Genomic DNA, 20,225 nt, shown 5'->3' on the forward strand with positions numbered 1-20,225 from the left:
GGGAGGGGGGGCTGGGGGGGTCAAGGCCCCGGGCGCAACATTTGGGGCGGCGCATCCCACGCCAGTGTCACTCTTTATCTTTAATAAATCCACTGACTGTGTCACCTGCTGCGCTGCAGCTGCCATCTTCAGGCTCAGCGATGGCCGGCGGCACCCTGTGATTGGACGAACATGGTCATGTCTGGCAGGGGGGCTTGCTAGTGGCGTAGCGTGGGAGCGCCTGCCCAAATAATTGCTTCTGGAGTTCCGTCTGAGTCCCCGTCTTCTCCTCAGCTGATCCGCATCTCCACAAAGTTCCCCGTGTGGCAAACAGCGAGCAGATGGATCATTGCTGAAAACACCGGTGAGACGTTAGAGTAATTTTGGTGGCTGGGTGAGTGGAAACGGTCCTGGGAGGAGGCATAGGGGTCAGTGTAGTGTAGTGGGTAGTGTGTAGTAGTGTGTTGTGGTCAGTGTAGTGTAGTGTAGTGGTCAGTGTAGTGTAGTGTAGTGGACAGTGTAGTGTAGTGGTCAGTGTAGTGTAGTGGTCAGTGTAGTGTAGTGGTCAGTGTAGTGTAGTGGACAGTGTAGTGTAGTGGGTAGTGTAGTGGTCAATGTAGTGTAGTGGGTAGTGTAGTGTAGGTGTCAGTGTAGTGTGGTGGGTAGTGTAGTGTAGTGGGTAGTGTAGTGGAATGGATAGTGTAGTGGAGTGGTCAGGGTAGTGTAGTGTAATGTAGTGGAGTGGGTAGTGTAGTGTAGTGGGTAGTGTAGTGTAATGGTCAGTGCAGTGTATTGGTCAGTATAGTGTAGTGTAGTGATCAGTGTAGTATAGTGTAGTGGTCAGTGTAGTGAAGTGGGTAGTGTAGTGTAGTGGTCAGTGTAGTGATCAGTGTAGTGTAGTGGGTGGTGTAGTGGTCAGTGTAGTGTAGTGGGTAGTGTAGTGGTCAGTGTAGTGTAGTGGAGTGGTCAGTGTAGTGTAGTGGACAGTGTAGTGTAGTGGTCAGTGTAGTGTAGTGGTCAGTGTAGTGTAGTGGTCAGTGTAGTGTAGTGTGTAGTGTAGTGGTCAATGTAGTGTAGTGGGTAGTGTAGTGTAGGTGTCAGTGTAGTGTGGTGGGTAGTGTAGTGGGTAGTGTAGTGTAGTGGGTAGTGTAGTGGAATGGATAGTGTAGTGGAGTGGTCAGGGTAGTGTAGTGTAATGTAGTGTAATGTAGTGGAGTGGGTAGTGTAGTGTAGTGGGTAGTGTAGTGTAATGGTCAGTGCAGTGTATTGGTCAGTATAGTGTAGTGTAGTGATCAGTGTAGTATAGTGTAGTGGTCAGTGTAGTGAAGTGGGTAGTGTAGTGTAGCAGTCAGTGTAGTGATCAGTGTAGTGTAGTGGGTGGTGTAGTGGTCAGTGTAGTGTAGTGTAGTGGGTAGTGTAGTGGTCAGTGTAGTGTAGTGGAGTGGTCAGTGTAGTGTAGTGGAGTGGGTAGAGTAGTAGTGTGTAGTGTGATCTGGTCAGTGTAGTGGGTAGTGTAGTGGTCAGTGTAGTGTAGTGTAGTGTAGTGGGTAGTGTAGTGGAGTGGTCAGTGTAATGTAGTGGTCAGTGTAGTGGGTAGCTTAGTGTAGTGGACAGTGTAGGGTAGTGTAGTGTAGTGGTCAGTGTTCTGTAGTGGGTAGTGTAGTGTAGTGGTCAGTGTAGTGTAGTGGAGTGGTCAGTGCAGTGTAGTGTAATGGTCAGTGTAATGTAGTGGAGTGGGTAGTGTAGTGGAGTGGTCAGGGTAGTGTAGTGTAATGGTCAGTGTAATGTAGTGGAGTGGGTAGTGTAGTGTACTGGTCAGTGTAGTGTAATGGTAAGTGTAGTGTATTGTAGTGTAGTGGTCAGTGTAGTATAGTGGGTAGTGTAGTATAGTGGGTAGTGTAGTGTAATGGTCAGTGTAGTGTAGTGGTCAGTGTAGTGTAGTGTAGTGGACAGTGTAGTGAATGAAGAGTGTAGTGTAGCGTAATGTAGTGTAGTGTAGTCATCAGTGTAGTGGTCAGTGTAGTGTAGTGGTCAGTGTAGTGTAGTGGACATTGTAGTGTAGTGTAGTGTAGTGTAGTGGTCAGTGTAGTGGACAGTGTAGTGTAGTGTAGTGTAGTGTAATGGTGACTGTAGTGGCCGGTGTAGTGTAATGGTCAGTGTTGTGTAGTAGTCAATGTAGTGCAGTGGTCAGTGTAGTGTAGTGTACTGGTCAGTGTAGTGTAGTGAAATGGTCAGTGTAGTGTATTGTAGTGTAGTGGTCAGTGTAGTGTATTGTAGTGTAGTGGTCAGTGTAGTGTAGTGGTCGGTGTAGTGGATAGTGTAGTGTAATGGTCAGAGTAGTGTAATGGTCAGTGTAGTGTAGTGTAGTGTAATGTAGTGTAATGGTCAGTGTAGTGTAATGGTCAGTGTAGTGTAGTGTAGTCTAATGGTCAGTGTAGTGTAGTAAAGAATGTAGTGTAGTGGTCAGTGTAGTAGTGAGTAGTTGTCAGTGTAGTGTAGTGTAATGGTCAGTGTAGTGTAGTGGTCAGGGTAGTGTAGTGGTCTGTGTAGTGATCAGTGCAGTGTAGTGGACAGTGTAGTGTAGTGGTCAGTGTAGTGTAGTGTAGTGTAGTGTAGTGTAGTGTAGTGTAATGGTCACTTTAGTGTAGTTTTCAGTGTAGTGTAATGGTCAGTGTAGTGTAGTGGTCAGTGTAGTGTAGTGGTCAGTGTAGTGTAGTGGTCAGTGAAGTGTAGTGGTCAGTGTAGTGCAGTGGTCAGAGTAGTGTAGTGTAGCGGTCAGTGTAGTGTAATGTAGTGGTCAGTGTAGGGTAGTGGTCAGTGTAGTGATCAGTGTAGGGTAGTGGTCAGTGTAGTGTAATGGTCAGTGTAGTGTAGTGTACTGGTCAGTGTAGTGCAATCGTCAGTGTAGTGTATTGTAGTGTAGTGGTCAGTGTTGTGTAGTGTTGTGGTCAGTGTTTTGTAGTGTAGTGGTCAGTGTAGTATAGTGCGTAGTGTAGTATAGTGGGTAGTGTAGTGTAATGGTCTGTGTAGTGTAATGGTCAGTGTAGTTTAGTGTAGTGGTCAGTGTAGTGTAGTGTAGTGTAATGGTCAGTGTAGTGTAGTGGACAGTGTAGTGTAGCATAGTGTAGTGGTCAGTGTAGTAGTGTGTAGTGGTCAGTGTAGTGCAGCGGTCAGTGTAGTGTAGTGGTCAGTGTAGTGTAGTGGTCAGTGTAGTGTAATGGTCAGTGTAGCGTAATGGTCAGTGTAGTGTAGTGGTCAATGTAGTGCAGTGGTCAGTGTAGTGTAGTGTAGTGTAGTGTACTGGTCAGCGTAGTGTAGTGTAATGGTCAGTGTAGTGTATTGTAGTGTAGTGTATTGTAGTGTAGTGGTCAGTGTAGTGTAGTGTTCAGTGTAGTGTAGCAGAGTGGTCAGTGTAGTGTAGTGGGTAGTGTAGGGTAGTGGGTAGTGTAATGGTCAGTGTAGTGTAATGGTCAGTGTAGTGTAGTGTAATGGTCAGTGTAGTGTAATGGTCAGTGTAGTGTAGTGTAGTGTTAAGGGGGGGATGGATGCGCTGATAGTGAGTTGAAGCTGCTCCCGGTATTCAGTGCTTGGTGAATATATAAAGTAGATATAGTGTGTTGGGGTGCGCTAAACAACAATAAACATATGAATAAAAAATTATGACATATGGCAAAACATAAATATGCAATGATATTCGTGAATAATCAATGTGTGCAAAAACACAAAAGTTCATAAGTGTCCATAAATGGGTGATGACAGGTAGGTGAAAAACTTAAATGGATTCCACATCCAAAGTGTATCCACCACCAAGTGAAATTCCTCCTTACCGAACGGAAAAAGGGTAAGGTGCAAATATTAAACTCGTGTGCTGAACAAAATTCAATCTCCGTAGTGAACAGGCAATCACCTCGTGCAAAACACCACTGGTGGTCTCTCAGATCTGCGCCTGTTGCAGAGTGGAGAGAGCTGGTCCCGCGGGTCCACTCTGCAACAGGCGCCGATCTGAGAGACCACCCCCACTGAGACCACCACCTTTCCAACCACTGAGACCACCACCTTTTCAACCACTGTCCTCTGTTCCCTTTGTTATATGGTGGAGCTGGAATCGTCAGCGTGGCTGCTGTGACAGACTCTGTGGATTTTAAAGAGAAGGGGAGGCAGTGTTTTTGCAGATACAAGCGCATACTTATTGCCATCTGGTAAGAGGCCAACCCAGGTTTTTTGTACGAGGTGATTGCCTGTTCACAGGGCCGGATTAAGAGCATCATGGGCTTGGTGCTGAGGATTTTGAAGGGCCTTAAGGGCCGTGCCTTGCCATGCACCCAGAGGAGGAAGGGTGCAGCCTAATTCAACATGGGATGCTGTCTCTGAAGCCCATAAACACATCCATGCATCGGCAACTGTCCCTCCTTGTCCGGCCTTCGCGCTGTGTGGGGAGGTTCTGAGGGTGCTGCCTGGGGAAGCGAGCATAGAAGCCAGACTTCTGTGTTTACAAGTGACAGAAGAGCGGTAACAGTGAATATGGCCAACCCGGGGCCTATATAAAAGGTAGGGGCCTGGAGCTGCAGCTCCAATAGCCCCTACGTTAATCTGGCCCTGCCTGTTCACTACGGAGATTGAATTTTGTTCAGCACATGAGTTTAATATTTGCAACTTACCCTTTTTCCATTCGGTAAGGAGGAATTTCACTTGGTGGTGGATACACTTTGGATGTGGAATCCATTTAAGTTTTTCACCTACCTGTCATCACCCATTTATGGACACTTATGAACTTTTGTGTTTTTGCACACATTGATTATTCACGAATATCATTGCATATTTATGTTTTGCCATAGGTCATACATTTTTATTCATATGTTTATTGTTGTTTAGCGCTACCCAACACACTATAGTGTAGTGTAGTGTAGTGGTCAGTGTATTAGTGCGCAGTGGTCAGTGTAGTGTAGTGTAATGGTCAGTGTAGTGTAGTGTGTAGTGTAGTGGTCAATGTAGTGTAGTGGGTAGTGTAGTGTAGGTGTCAGTGTAGTGTGGTGGGTAGTGTAGTGGGTAGTGTAGTGTAGTGGGTAGTGTAGTGGAATGGATAGTGTAGTGGAGTGGTCAGGGTAGTGTAGTGTAATGTAGTGTAATGTAGTGGAGTGGGTAGTGTAGTGTAGTGGGTAGTGTAGTGTAATGGTCAGTGCAGTGTATTGGTCAGTATAGTGTAGTGTAGTGATCAGTGTAGTATAGTGTAGTGGTCAGTGTAGTGAAGTGGGTAGTGTAGTGTAGCAGTCAGTGTAGTGATCAGTGTAGTGTAGTGGGTGGTGTAGTGGTCAGTGTAGTGTAGTGTAGTGGGTAGTGTAGTGGTCAGTGTAGTGTAGTGGAGTGGTCAGTGTAGTGTAGTGGAGTGGGTAGAGTAGTAGTGTGTAGTGTGATCTGGTCAGTGTAGTGGGTAGTGTAGTGGTCAGTGTAGTGTAGTGTAGTGTAGTGGGTAGTGTAGTGGAGTGGTCAGTGTAATGTAGTGGTCAGTGTAGTGGGTAGCTTAGTGTAGTGGACAGTGTAGGGTAGTGTAGTGTAGTGGTCAGTGTTCTGTAGTGGGTAGTGTAGTGTAGTGGTCAGTGTAGTGTAGTGGAGTGGTCAGTGCAGTGTAGTGTAATGGTCAGTGTAATGTAGTGGAGTGGGTAGTGTAGTGGAGTGGTCAGGGTAGTGTAGTGTAATGGTCAGTGTAATGTAGTGGAGTGGGTAGTGTAGTGTACTGGTCAGTGTAGTGTAATGGTAAGTGTAGTGTATTGTAGTGTAGTGGTCAGTGTAGTATAGTGGGTAGTGTAGTATAGTGGGTAGTGTAGTGTAATGGTCAGTGTAGTGTAGTGGTCAGTGTAGTGTAGTGTAGTGGACAGTGTAGTGAATGAAGAGTGTAGTGTAGCGTAATGTAGTGTAGTGTAGTCATCAGTGTAGTGGTCAGTGTAGTGTAGTGGTCAGTGTAGTGTAGTGGACATTGTAGTGTAGTGTAGTGTAGTGTAGTGGTCAGTGTAGTGGACAGTGTAGTGTAGTGTAGTGTAGTGTAATGGTGACTGTAGTGGCCGGTGTAGTGTAATGGTCAGTGTTGTGTAGTAGTCAATGTAGTGCAGTGGTCAGTGTAGTGTAGTGTACTGGTCAGTGTAGTGTAGTGAAATGGTCAGTGTAGTGTATTGTAGTGTAGTGGTCAGTGTAGTGTATTGTAGTGTAGTGGTCAGTGTAGTGTAGTGGTCGGTGTAGTGGATAGTGTAGTGTAATGGTCAGAGTAGTGTAATGGTCAGTGTAGTGTAGTGTAGTGTAATGTAGTGTAATGGTCAGTGTAGTGTAATGGTCAGTGTAGTGTAGTGTAGTCTAATGGTCAGTGTAGTGTAGTAAAGAATGTAGTGTAGTGGTCAGTGTAGTAGTGAGTAGTTGTCAGTGTAGTGTAGTGTAATGGTCAGTGTAGTGTAGTGGTCAGGGTAGTGTAGTGGTCTGTGTAGTGATCAGTGCAGTGTAGTGGACAGTGTAGTGTAGTGGTCAGTGTAGTGTAGTGTAGTGTAGTGTAGTGTAATGGTCACTTTAGTGTAGTTTTCAGTGTAGTGTAATGGTCAGTGTAGTGTAGTGGTCAGTGTAGTGTAGTGGTCAGTGTAGTGTAGTGGTCAGTGAAGTGTAGTGGTCAGTGTAGTGCAGTGGTCAGAGTAGTGTAGTGTAGCGGTCAGTGTAGTGTAATGTAGTGGTCAGTGTAGGGTAGTGGTCAGTGTAGTGATCAGTGTAGGGTAGTGGTCAGTGTAGTGTAATGGTCAGTGTAGTGTAGTGTACTGGTCAGTGTAGTGCAATCGTCAGTGTAGTGTATTGTAGTGTAGTGGTCAGTGTTGTGTAGTGTTGTGGTCAGTGTTTTGTAGTGTAGTGGTCAGTGTAGTATAGTGGGTAGTGTAGTATAGTGGGTAGTGTAGTGTAATGGTCTGTGTAGTGTAATGGTCAGTGTAGTTTAGTGTAGTGGTCAGTGTAGTGTAGTGTAGTGTAATGGTCAGTGTAGTGTAGTGGACAGTGTAGTGTAGCATAGTGTAGTGGTCAGTGTAGTAGTGTGTAGTGGTCAGTGTAGTGCAGCGGTCAGTGTAGTGTAGTGGTCAGTGTAGTGTAGTGGTCAGTGTAGTGTAATGGTCAGTGTAGCGTAATGGTCAGTGTAGTGTAGTGGTCAATGTAGTGCAGTGGTCAGTGTAGTGTAGTGTAGTGTAGTGTACTGGTCAGCGTAGTGTAGTGTAATGGTCAGTGTAGTGTATTGTAGTGTAGTGTATTGTAGTGTAGTGGTCAGTGTAGTGTAGTGTTCAGTGTAGTGTAGCAGAGTGGTCAGTGTAGTGTAGTGGGTAGTGTAGGGTAGTGGGTAGTGTAATGGTCAGTGTAGTGTAATGGTCAGTGTAGTGTAGTGTAATGGTCAGTGTAGTGTAATGGTCAGTGTAGTGTAGTGTAGTGTTAAGGGGGGGATGGATGCGCTGATAGTGAGTTGAAGCTGCTCCCGGTATTCAGTGCTTGGTGAATATATAAAGTAGATATAGTGTGTTGGGGTGCGCTAAACAACAATAAACATATGAATAAAAAATTATGACATATGGCAAAACATAAATATGCAATGATATTCGTGAATAATCAATGTGTGCAAAAACACAAAAGTTCATAAGTGTCCATAAATGGGTGATGACAGGTAGGTGAAAAACTTAAATGGATTCCACATCCAAAGTGTATCCACCACCAAGTGAAATTCCTCCTTACCGAACGGAAAAAGGGTAAGGTGCAAATATTAAACTCGTGTGCTGAACAAAATTCAATCTCCGTAGTGAACAGGCAATCACCTCGTGCAAAACACCACTGGTGGTCTCTCAGATCTGCGCCTGTTGCAGAGTGGAGAGAGCTGGTCCCGCGGGTCCACTCTGCAACAGGCGCCGATCTGAGAGACCACCCCCACTGAGACCACCACCTTTCCAACCACTGAGACCACCACCTTTCCAACCACTGTCCTCTGTTCCCTTTGTTATATGGTGGAGCTGGAATCGTCAGCGTGGCTGCTGTGACAGACTCTGTGGATTTTAAAGAGAAGGGGAGGCAGTGTTTTTGCAGATACAAGCGCATACTTATTGCCATCTGGTAAGAGGCCAACCCAGGTTTTTTGTACGAGGTGATTGCCTGTTCACAGGGCCGGATTAAGAGCATCATGGGCTTGGTGCTGAGGATTTTGAAGGGCCTTAAGGGCCGTGCCTTGGCATGCACCCAGAGAAGGAAGGGTGCAGCCATGCATGCCTAATTCAACATGGGATGCTGTCTCTGAAGCCCATAAACACATCCATGCATCGGCAACTGTCCCTCCTTGTCCGGCCTTCGCGCTGTGTGGGGAGGTTCTGAGGGTGCTGCCTGGGGAAGCGAGCATAGAAGCCAGACTTCTGTGTTTACAAGTGACAGAAGAGCGGTAACAGTGAATATGGCCAACCCGGGGCCTATATAAAAGGTAGGGGCCTGGAGCTGCAGCTCCAATAGCCCCTACGTTAATCTGGCCCTGCCTGTTCACTACGGAGATTGAATTTTGTTCAGCACATGAGTTTAATATTTGCAACTTACCCTTTTTCCATTCGGTAAGGAGGAATTTCACTTGGTGGTGGATACACTTTGGATGTGGAATCCATTTAAGTTTTTCACCTACCTGTCATCACCCATTTATGGACACTTATGAACTTTTGTGTTTTTGCACACATTGATTATTCACGAATATCATTGCATATTTATGTTTTGCCATATGTCATACATTTTTATTCATATGTTTATTGTTGTTTAGCGCTACCCAACACACTATAGTGTAGTGTAGTGTAGTGGTCAGTGTATTAGTGCGCAGTGGTCAGTGTAGTGTAGTGTAATGGTCAGTGTAGTGTAGTGGTCAGTGTAGTGGTCAGTGCAGTGTAGTGGACAGTGTAGTGTAGTGGTCAGTGTAGTGGAGAGTGCAGTGTAGTGTAGTGGAGAGTGTAGTGTAGTGTAGTGGTCAGTGTAGTGCAGTGGTCAGTGTAGTAGTGTGTAGTGGTCAGTGTAGTGTAATGGTCAGTGTAGTGTAGTGGTCAGTGTAGTGTAGTGGTCAGTATAGTGTAGTGGTCAGTATAGTGTAGTAAAGAGTGTAGTGGTCAGTGTAGGGTAGTGGTTAGTGTAGTATAGTGTAGTGTAGGGTAGTGGTCAGTGTAGTGCATTGTAATGGTCAGTGTAGTGTAATGGTCAGTGAAGTGTAGTGTAGTGGTCAGTGTGGTGTAGTGTAGTGGTTAGTGTAGTGTAGTGTAATGGTCAGTGTAGTGTAGTGGTTAGAGTAGTGTAGTGTAGTGGTCAGTGTAGTGTAGTGGTTAGTGTAGTGTAATGGTCAGTGTAGTGTAGTGTAATGGTCAGTGTAGTGTAATGTAGTGTAATTGTGAGTGTAGTGTAGTGTAGTGTAGTGGTCAGTGTAGTAGTGTGTAATGGTCAGTGTAGTGTAGTGTAGTGGTCAGTGTGGTGTAGTGTAATGGTCAGTGTAGTGTAGTGGTCAGTGTAGTGTAGTTTAGTGTAATGTAGTGTAATGGTCAGTGTAGTGTAATGGTCAGTGTAGTGTAGTGTAGTGTAGTCTAATGGTCAGTGTAGTGTAGTAAAGAGTGTAGTGTAGTGTAGTGGTCAGTGTAGTGTAGTGATCAGTGTAGTAGTGAGTAGTTGTCAGTGTAGTGTAGTGTAATGGTCAGTGTAGTGTAGTGGTCTGTGTAGTGGTCAGTGCAGTGTAGTGGACAGTGTAGTGTAGTGGTCCGTGTAGTGTAGTGGTCAATGTAGTGTAGTGTAATGGTCACTTAAGTGTAGTTTTCAGTGTAGTGTAATGGTCAGTGTAGTGTAGTGGTCAGTGTAGTGTAGTGTAGTGGTCAGTGAAGTGCAGTGGTCAGAGTAGTGTAGTGTAGTGGTCAGTGTAGTGTAATGTAGTGGTCAGTGTAGGGTAGTGGTCAGTGTAGTGGTCAGTGTAGGGTAGTGTTCAGTGTAGTGTAATGGTCAGTGTAGTGTAGTGTACTGGTCAGTGTAGTGTAATCGTCAGTGTAGTGTATTGTAGTGTAGTGGTCAGTGTTGTGTAGTGTAGTGGTCAGTGTAGTATAGTGGGTAGTGTAGTATAGTGGGTAGTGTAGTGTAATGGTCAGTGTAGTGTAATGGTCAGTGTAGTGTAGTGTAGTGGTCAGTGTAGTGTAGTGTAATGGTCAGTGTAGTGTAGTGGACAGTGTAGTGTAGTGGAGAGTGTAGTGTAGCGTAGTGTAGTGGTCAGTGTAGTAGTGTGTAGTGGTCAGTGTAGTGTAGTGGTCAGTGTAGTGTAGTGGTCAGTGAAGTGGACAGGGTAGTGCATTGGTCAGTGTAGTGTAGTGGTCAGTGTAGTGTAGTGGTCAGTGTAGTGTAGTTTAATGGTCAGTGTAGTGTAATGGTCAGTGTAGTGTAGTGTAGTGTAGTGTAGTGTAGTGTAGTGTAGTGTAGTGTACTGGTCAGCGTAGTGTAGTGTAATGGTCAGTGTAGTGTATTGTAGTGTAGTGGTCAGTGTAGTGTAGTGTTCAGTATAGTGTAGCAGAGTGGTCAGTGTAGTGTAGTTGGTAGTGTAGGGTAGTGGGTAGTGTAATGGTCAGTGTAGTGTAATGGTCAGTGTAGTGTAGTGTAATGGTCAGTGTAGTGTAGTGTAGTGTAGTGTAGTCTAATGGTCAGTGTAGTGTAGTAAAGAGTGTAGTGTAGTGTAGTGGTCAGTGTAGTGTAGTGATCAGTGTAGTAGTGAGTAGTTGTCAGTGTAGTGTAATGGTCAGTGTAGTGTAGTGGTCTGTGTAGTGGTCAGTGCAGTGTAGTGGACAATGTAGTGTAGTGGTCCGTGTAGTGTAGTGGTCAATGTAGTGTAGTGTAATGGTCACTTTAGTGTAGTTTTCAGTGTAGTGTAATGGTCAGTGTAGTGTAGTGGTCAGTGTAGTGTAGTGGTCAGTGAAGTGCAGTGGTCAGAGTAGTGTAGTGTAGTGGTCAGTGTAGTGTAATGTAGTGGTCAGTGTAGGGTAGTGGTCAGTGTAGTGGTCAGTGTAGGGTAGTGGTCAGTGTAGTGTAATGGTCAGTGTAGTGTAGTGTACTGGTCAGTGTAGTGTAATTGTCAGTGTAGTGTATTGTAGTGTAGTGGTTAGTGTTGTGTAGTGTAGTGGTCAGTGTAGTATAGTGGGTAGTGTAGTATAGTGGGTAGTGTAGTGTAATGGTCAGTGTAGTGTAATGGTCAGTGTTGTGTAGTGTAGTGGTCAGTGTAGTATAGTGGGTAGTGTAGTATAGTGGGTAGTGTAGTGTAATGGTCAGTGTAGTGTAATGGTCAGTGTAGTGTAGTGTAGTGGTCAGTGTAGTGTAGTGGTCAGTGTAGTGTAGTGGACAGTGTAGTGTAGTGGTCAGTGTAGTGTAGTGGTCAGTGTAGTGTAGTGTAGTTAAGTGGAGAGTGTAGTGTAGTGTAGTGGAGAGTGTAGTGTAGTGTAGTGGTCAGTGTAGTGCAGTGGTCAGTGCAGTAGTGTGTAGTGGTCAGTGTAGTGTAGTGGTCAGTGCAGTGTAGTGGACAGTGTAGTGTAGTGATCAGTGTAGTGTAGTGGTCAGTGTAGTGTAGTGTAGAGTGTAGTGGTCAGTGTAGGGTAGTGGTTAGTGTAGTGTAGTTTAGGGTAGTGGTCAGTGTAGTGCATTGTAATGGTCAGTGTAGTGTAATGGTCAGTGAAGTGTAGTGTAGTGGTCAGTGTGGTGTAGTGTAATGGTCAGTGTAGTGTAGTGGTTAGTGTAGTGTAGTGTAATGGTCAGTGTAGTGTAGTGGTTAGTGTAGTGTAATGGTCAGTGTAGTGTAGTGTAATGGTCAGTGTAGTGTAATGTAGTGTAATGGTGAGTGTAGTGTAGTGGTCAGTGTAGTAGTGTGTAATGGTCAGTGTAGTGTAGTGTAGTGGTCAGTGTGGTGTAGTGTAATGGTCAGTGTAGTGTAGTGGTCAGTGTAGTGTAATGTAGTGTAATGGTCAGTGTAGTGTAGTGGTCAGTTTGGAGTTGTGTAGTGGTCAGTGTAGTATAATGGTCAGCGTAGTGTATTGTAATGGTCAGTGTAGTGGTCCGTGTAGTGTAGTGAAGTAGTCAGTGTAGTGTAGTGTAATGGTCAGTGTAGTGGTTAGTATAGTGTAGTGTAGTGGTCAGTATAGTGTAATGGTCAGTGTAGTGTAGTGTAATGGTCAGTGTAGTGTAGTGTAGTGGTCAGTTTAGTGTAGTGTAATGGTCAGTGTAGTGTAGTGTAGTGGTCAGTGTAGTGTAGTGTAATGGTCAGTGTAGTGTAGTATAGTGTAGTGGTCAGTGTAGTGTAGTGTAGTGTAGTGTAATGGTCAGTGTAGCGTATTCTAGTGTAGTTGTCAGTTTAGTGTATTGTAGTGTAGTGGGTAGTGTAATGGTCAGTGTAGTGTAGTGTAGTGTAGTGTAATGTAGTGTAATGGTCAGTGTAGTGTAATGGTCAGTGTAGTGTAGTGTAGTGTAGTGTAGTGTAGTCTAATGGTCAGTGTAGTGTAGTAAAGAGTGTAGTGTAGTGTAGTGGTCAGTGTAGTGTAGTGGTCAGTGTAGTAGTGAGTAGTTGTCAGTGTAGTGTAGTGTAATGGTCAGTGTAGTGTAGTGGTCAGGGTAGTGTAGTGGTCAGGGTAGTGTAGTGGTCTGTGTAGTGGTCAGTGCAGTGTAGTGGACAGTGTAGTGTAGTGTTCAGTGTAGTGTAGTGGTTAGTGTAGTGGTCAATGTAGTGTAGTGTAATGGTCACTTTAGTGTAGTTTTCAGTGTAGTGTAATGGTCAGTGTAGTGTAGTGGTCAGTGTAGTGTAGTGTAGTGGTCAGTGAAGTGAAGTGGTCAGTGTAGTGCAGTGGTCAGAGTAGTGTAGTGGTCAGTGTAGTGTAATGTAGTGGTCAGTGTAGTGGTCAGTGTAGGGTAGTGGTCAGTATAGTGTAGTGTAGTGTACTGTTCAGTGTAGTGTAATCGTCAGTGTAGCGTATTGTAGTGTAGTGGTCAGTGTTGTGTAGTGTAGTGGTCAGTGTTGTGTAGTGTAGTGGTCAGTGTAGTAGTGTGTAGTGGTCAGTGTAGTGTAGTGGTCAGTGTAGTATAGTGGGTAGTGTAGTATAGTGGGTAGTGTAGTGTAATGGTCAGTGTAGTGTAATGGTCAGTGTAGTGTAGTGTAGTGTAGTGTAATGGTCAGTGCAGTGTAGTGGACAGTGTAGTGGAGAGTGTAGTGTAGCGTAGTGTAGTGGTCAGTGTAGTAGTGTGTAGTGGTCAGTGTAGTGTAGTGGTCAGTGTTGTGTAGTGTAGTGGTCAGTGTAGTATAGTGGGTAGTGTAGTGTAATGGTCAGTGTAGTGTAATGGTCAGTGTAGTGTAGTGTAGTGGTCAGTGTAGTGTAGTGTAATGGTCAGTGTAGTGGAGAGTGTAGTGTAGCGTAGTGTAGTGGTCAGTGTAGTAGTGTGTAGTGGTCAGTGTAGTGTAGTGGTCAGTGTAGTGTAGTGGTCAGTGTAGTGGACAGTGTAGTGCAGTGGTCAGTGTAGTGTAGTGGTCAGTGTAGTGGTCAGTGTAGTGTAGTGTAGTGTAATGGTCAGTGTAGTGTAGTGGTCAATGTAGTGCAGTGATCAGTCTAGTGTAGTGTAGTGTACTGGTCAGCGTAGTGCAGTGTAATGGTCAGTGTCAGTGGCGGCTGGTGCTCAAAATATTTGGGGGGTGCGCAAAAAGAAAAATGTAATAGGTATTGCTTCGCGTCAAAAAACGCAGTAAAAAATTGCGTGACTTTGAAGTCATGGTACAGGCATGGCACAGGTGATGGTATAAGCATGGCATAGGTGATGGTACAGGCATGGCACAGGTGATGGTACAGAAGATGGTATAGGCATGGCACAGATATGGTATAGGCATGTCACAGGTCATGGTACAGGAGATGGTATATGCCCCCTTTCAATGCAGTGACCAGCGTACATGCCCCCTTTCAATGCAGAGACCAGTGTACATGCCCCCTTCAATGCAGAGTTCAGCGTGCGTGCCCCCTTCAATGCAATGAACACTGTGCTATGCCCCCTTCAATGCAATAAACACTGTGCTGTGCCCCCACAATGCAGAGTTCAGCGTGCATGCCCCCTTCAATGCAACTGTGCTGTGCCCCCTTCAATGCAATGAACAATGTGCTGTGCCCCCTTCAATGCAATGAACACTGTGCTATGCCCCCTTCAATGCAATAAACACTGTGCTGTGCCCCCTTCAATGCAATAAACACTGTTCTGTGCCCCCTTCAATGCAATGAACACTGTGCTGTGCCCCAACAATGCAGAGTTCAGCGTGCATGCCCCCTTCAATGCAATAAACACTGTTCTGTGCCCCCTTCAATGCAATAAACACTGTGCTGTGCCCCCTTCAATGCAATAAACACTGTGCTGTGCCCCCACAATGCAGAGTTCAGTGTGCGTGCCCCCTTCAATGCAACTGTGCTGTGCCCCCTTCAATGCAATGAACAATGTGCTGTGCCCCCTTCAATGCAATGAACACTGTGCTATGCCCCCTTCAATGCAATAAACACTGTGCTATGCCCCCTTCAATGCAATGAACACTGTGCCCCAACAATGCAGAGTTCAGCGTGCATGCCCCCTTCAATGCAATAAACACTGTGCTGTGCCCCCTTCAATGCAACTGTGCTGTGCCCCCTTCAATGCAATGAACAATGTGCTGTGCCCCCTTCAATGCAATGAACACTGTGCCCCAACAATGCAGAGTTCAGCGTGCATGCCCCCTTCAATGCAATAAACACTGTGCTGTGCCCCCTTCAATGCAACTGTGCTGTGCCCCCTTCAATGCAATGAACACTGTGCTATGCCCCCTTCAATGCAATAAACACTGTGCTATGCCCCCTCCAATGCAATGAACACTGTGCTGTGCCCCAACAATGCAGAGTTCAGCGTGCATGCCCCCTTCAATGCAATAAACACTGTGCTGTGCCCCCTTCAATGCAATAAACACTGTGCTGTGCCCCCTTCAATGCAATAAACACTGTGCTGTGCCCCCTTCAATGTTCAATGCAATGAACACTGTGCTGTGCCCCCTTCAATGCAATAAACACTGTTCTGTGCCCCCTTCAATGCACTGAACACTGTGCTATGCCCCCTTCAATGCAATAAACACTGTGCTGTGCTCCCTTCAATGCAATAAACACTGTGCTGTGCCCCCTTCAATGCAATAAACACTGTGCTGTGCCCCCTTCAATGCAATAAACACTGTCCTGTGCCCCCACAATGCAGAGTTCAGTGTGCGTGCCCCCTTCAATGCAACTGTGCTGTGCCCCCTTCAATGCAATGAACAATGTGCTGTGCCCCCTTCAATGCAATGAACACTGTGCTGTGCCCCCTTCAATGCAATAAACACTGTGCTGTGCCCCCACAATGCAGAGTTCAGTGTGCGTGCCCCCTTCAATGCAACTGTGCTGTGCCCCCTTCAATGCAATGAACACTGTGCTGTGCCCCCTTCAATGCAATGAACACTGTGCTGTGCCCCCTTCAATGCAATGAACACTGTGCTGTGCCCTCTTCAATGCAATAAACACTGTGCTGTGCCCCCTTCAATGCAATAAACACTGTGCTGTGCCCCCTTCAATGCAATAAACACTGTGCTGTGCCCCCTTCAATGCAATAAACACTGTGCTGTGCCCCCTTCAATGCAATGAACACTGTGCTGTGCCCCCTTCAATGCAATGAACACTGTGCTGTGCCCCTTCAATGCAATGAACACTGTGCTGTGCCCTCTTCAATGCAATAAACACTGTGCTGTGCCCCCTTCAATGCAATAAACACTGTGCTGTGCCCCCTTCAATGCAATGAACACTGTGCTGTGCCCCCACAATGCAATGAACACTGTGCTGTGCCCCCTTCAATGCAATAAACACTGTGCTGTGCCCCCTTCAATGCAATAAACACTGTGCTGTGCCCCCTTCAATGCAATGAACTCTGTGCTGTGCCCCAACAATGCAGAGTTCAGCGTGCATGCCCCCTTCAATGCAACTGTGCTGTGCCCCCTTCAATGCAATAAACACTGTGCAGAGTTCAGCGTGCGTGCCCCCTTCAATGCAACTGTTCCGTGCCCCCATCAATGCAGAGTTCAGCGTGCGAGCCTCTTTCAATGCAGAGCGCCACAGCATTGTCCCCAATCACTGCAGAGCGCCACAGCATTGTCCCCAATCACTGCAGAGCGCCACAGCATTGTCCCCAATGATTGCAGAGTGCGCCACAGCATTGTACCCCAATGATTGCAGAGTGTCACAGCATTGTCCCCCAATGATTGCAGAGCGCCACAGCATTGTCCCCCAATGATTGCAGAGCGCCACAGCATTGTCCCCCAATGATTGCAGAGTGCCCACAGCATTGTCCCCCAATGATTGCAGAGCGCCACAGCATTGTCCCCCAATAATTGCAGAGCGCCACAGCATTGTCCCCCAATGATTGCAGAGCGCCACAGCATTGTCCCCCAATGATTGCAGAGCACCACAGCATTGTCCGCCAATGATTGCAGAGTGCCCGCAGCATTGTCCCCCAACGATTGCAGAGCGCCACAGCATTGTCCCCCAATTATTGCAGAGCGCCACAGCATTGTCCCCCAATTATTGCAGAGCGCCACAGCATTGTCCCCCAATGATTGCAGAGTGCCACAGCATTGTCCCCCAATGATTGCAGAGCGCCACAGCATTGTCCCCCAATGATTGCAGAGCGCCACAGCATTGTCCCCCAATGATTGCAGAGCGCCACAGCATTGTCCCCCAATTATTGCAGAGTGCCCGCAGCATTGTCCCCCAATGATTGCAGAGCGCCACAGCATTGTCCCCCAATTATTGCAGAGCGCCACAGCATTGTCCCCCAATGATTGCAGAGCGCCACAGCATTGTCCCCCAATGATTGCAGAGCGCCACAGCATTGTCCCCCAATGATTGCAGAGCGCCACAGCATTGTCCCCCAATGATTGCAGAGCGCCACAGCATTGTCCCCCAATTATTGCAGAGCGCCACAGCATTGTCCCCCAATGATTGCAGAGCCCCACAGCATTGTACCCCAATGATTGCAGAGCGCCACAGCATTGTACCCCAATGATTACAGAGTGCCACAGCATTGTCCCCCAATGATTGCAGAGCGGCACAGCATTGTCCCCCAATTATTGCAGAGTGCCAGCATTGTCCCCCAATTATTGCAGAGTGCCAGCATTGTACCCCAATGATTGCAGAGTGCCAGCATTGTACCCCAATGATTGCAGAGTGCCAGCATTGTCCCCCAATGATTGCAGAGTGCCAGCATTGTCCCCCAATGATTGCAGAGTGCCAGCATTGTCTCCCAATTATTGCAGAGTGCCAGCATTGTATCCCAATTATTGCAGAGTGCCAGCATTGTACCCCAATGATTGCAGAGTGCCAGCATTGTACCCCAACTATTGCAGAGTGCCCACAGCATTGTACCCCAATCGATGCAGAGACCAGCGTGCGTGCTCCCTTCAAACTTACCTGGCGGCGGCGCGGCTCAGCTTCTTCCTCCTCTTCTGCGGCGTGTCCTTCTCCCTCGTCTCGGCGGCGGGAACCGGCGGGCGGCCTCTCCTCTTCTCTGAGCGGCGGTGACGGTGAGTGACTGACGCACGCACCGGCACCGCGACCATTGTGACGTCAGCGATATCCTGGATGATGATTGGTCCAGGCTGTAGACTGGACCAATCACAGCCAGGATATCAGAAAGTGGGGGTGTCCAATCGCAAAGACTTGCGCCCAGGTTACCACCCAGAAGGCAGCCAATCGGCGCCTCTTCTGGGACGTAACCCCACCCCCCCCCCTAGCCACCAGTTCCTTCAGGCGAGGCCGGCGAACCCAATTTTTTTTTGTACAACTTTATTTGTTTGTTTTGTTTTTTTTCTTTTGTTTTAGGGGTAGGGGGGCGGCGCCCTGGCGCCCCTATGCACGGGCCGCCACTGGTCAGTGTAGTGTATTGTAGTGTAGTGGTCAGTGTAGTGTAGTGTTCAGTGTAGTGTAGCAGAGTGGTCAGTGTAGTGTAGTGGGTAGTGTAGGGTAGTGGGTAGTGTAGTGGTCAGTGTAGTGTAATGGTCAGTGTAGTGTAGTGGTCAGTGTAGTGTAGTGTAATGGTCAGTGTAGTGTAGTGTAGTGGTCAGTGTAGTGTAGTGGTCAGTGTAGTGTAGTGGTCAGTGTAGTAGTGCGTAGTGGTCAGTGTAGTGTAGTGTAATGGTCAGTGTAGTGTAGTGGTCAGTGTAGTGGTCAGTGCAGTGTAGTGGACAGTGTAGTGTAGTGGTCATTGTAGTGTAGTTTAGTGTAGTGGAGAGTGTGGTGTAGTGTAGTGGTCAGTGTAGTGCAGTGGTCAGTGTAGTAGTGTGTAGTGTGTAGTGGTCAGTGTAGTGTAATGGTCAGTGTAGTGTAGTGGTCAGTGTAGTGTAGTGGTCAGTGCAGTGTAGTGGACAGTGTAGTGTAGTGATCAGTGTAGTGTAGTGGTCAGTGTAGTGTAGTGGTCAGTGTAGTGTAGTGTAGAGTGTAGTGGTCAATGTAGGGTAGTGGTTAGTGTAGTGTAGTGTAGTGTAGGGTAGTGGTCAGTGTAGTGCATTGTAATGGTCAGTGTAGTGTAATGGTCAGTGAAGTGTAGTGTAGTGGTCAGTGTGGTGTAGTGTAATGGTCAATGTAGTGTAGTGTAATGGTCAGTGTAGTGTAGTGTAGTGGTTAGTGTAGTGTAGTGGTCAGTGTAGTGTAGTGTAATGGTCAGTGTAGTGTAATATAGTGTAATGGTGAGTGTAGTGTAGTGGTCAGTGTAGTAGTGTGTAATGGTCAGTGTAGTGGTCAGTGTGGTGTAGTGTAATGGTCAGTGTAGTGTAGTGGTCAGTGTAGTGTAATGTAGTGTAATGGTCAGTGTAGTGTAGTGGTCAGTTTAGAGTTGTGTAGTGGTCAGTGTAGTGTAATGGTCAGTGTAGTGTAGTGTAGTGTAATGGTCAGTGTAGTGGTCCGTGTAGTGTAGTGTAGTGTAGTGTAGTGGTCTGTGTAGTGTAGTGTAATGGTCAGTGTAGTGTAGTGTAGTGTAGTGTAGTGTAATGGTCAGTGTAGTGTAGTGGTTAGTATAGTGTAGTGGTCAGTATAGTGTAATGGTCAGTGTAGTGTAGTGTAATGGTCAGTGTAGTGTAATGGTCAGTGTAGTGTAGTGTAGTGGTCAGTTTAGTGTAGTGTAATGGTCAGTGTAGTGTAGTGTAGTGGTCAGTGTAGTTTAGTGTAATGGCAGTGTAGTGTAGTGTAGTGGTCAGTGTAGTGTAGTGTAATGGTCAGTGTAGTGTAGTTTAGTGGTCAGTGTAGTGTAGTGTAGTGGTCAGTGTAGTGTAGTGGTCAGTGTAGGAATCAGGCTGGTCAGTACTATTGTAGGAAGGGACTCAGGGAGTGCTTAAAGTCCGCAGGTTAGGGGGCGCAAATTACTTGCCTTGCCCCGGGCGCTGACAACCCACGCTATGCCACTGCCTGTAGATAATACCCATTTAACAAAGATCAATACATTTAAAAAAAATTATAATTTTTTTCATGAATCCATGGTAAAACTACTACAAGATTACACATAATATTACCAATAAACTGTTAAAAACTAATTATAATTTCAAACAGGGCTCTGCATCCTGTATAAACTCAACACTGTATAGATTAATCCAATCTCCCAGAAAATGTTTCAATTTATGTCATATCAAATACAAAAGATGTAAATTGATAAGGAAGAGCCAAACCACTCTGTGACATATACCTGTGTTGGTTCCATGTCAACACAATTAGAGGTGGCAGTGTGGTTTTGATTCAATTTGAGCTGGGCTATACTGTATGTTTAATTTTTACATCTTTGTGATCAACGCTTGTGTGTCTACATTTACTTTCACAACAACGTATATACTCAGATTTAATGATTTGACTGTTGAGTCTATATCTTGGTTTTTGATAAAACCCCTATATTATTTTAAGTATTTATTGGTAAAAGGAAAAATTGTTTTTAATGTTTAAATTTAAATTGTGTTTCATGTTTTATATATATATATATATATATATATATATATGTGTGTGTGTGTGTTAATGCCCCTATCCTCCTTACCCATTACATCTTACAAAATTTATATATAAATTTGAAAAATGGTAGATTTAAATCAATTGGATAAAGGCCCGTACACACGTAGCGATTGTCGGCCGTAAATATTCGGCCGCCGAACGATCGTCCGATTGTCGGCTTGT

General features: G+C 46.0%; 1 protein-coding gene across 4 annotated transcripts in view; it reads right to left on the reverse strand.

Moving 5' to 3' along the window:
• The window catches only part of GGT1 (gamma-glutamyltransferase 1), a 247,420-nt gene that overhangs the window by 47,949 nt on the left and 179,246 nt on the right, over positions 1-20,225 (reverse strand). The gene's annotated exons all lie outside the window — the stretch shown is intronic.

The sequence above is a fragment of the Pelophylax lessonae genome (genome assembly GCF_965119305.1).
Source record: "Pelophylax lessonae genome assembly, chromosome: 1".
Classification (NCBI taxonomy): Eukaryota; Metazoa; Chordata; class Amphibia; order Anura; family Ranidae; genus Pelophylax; species Pelophylax lessonae.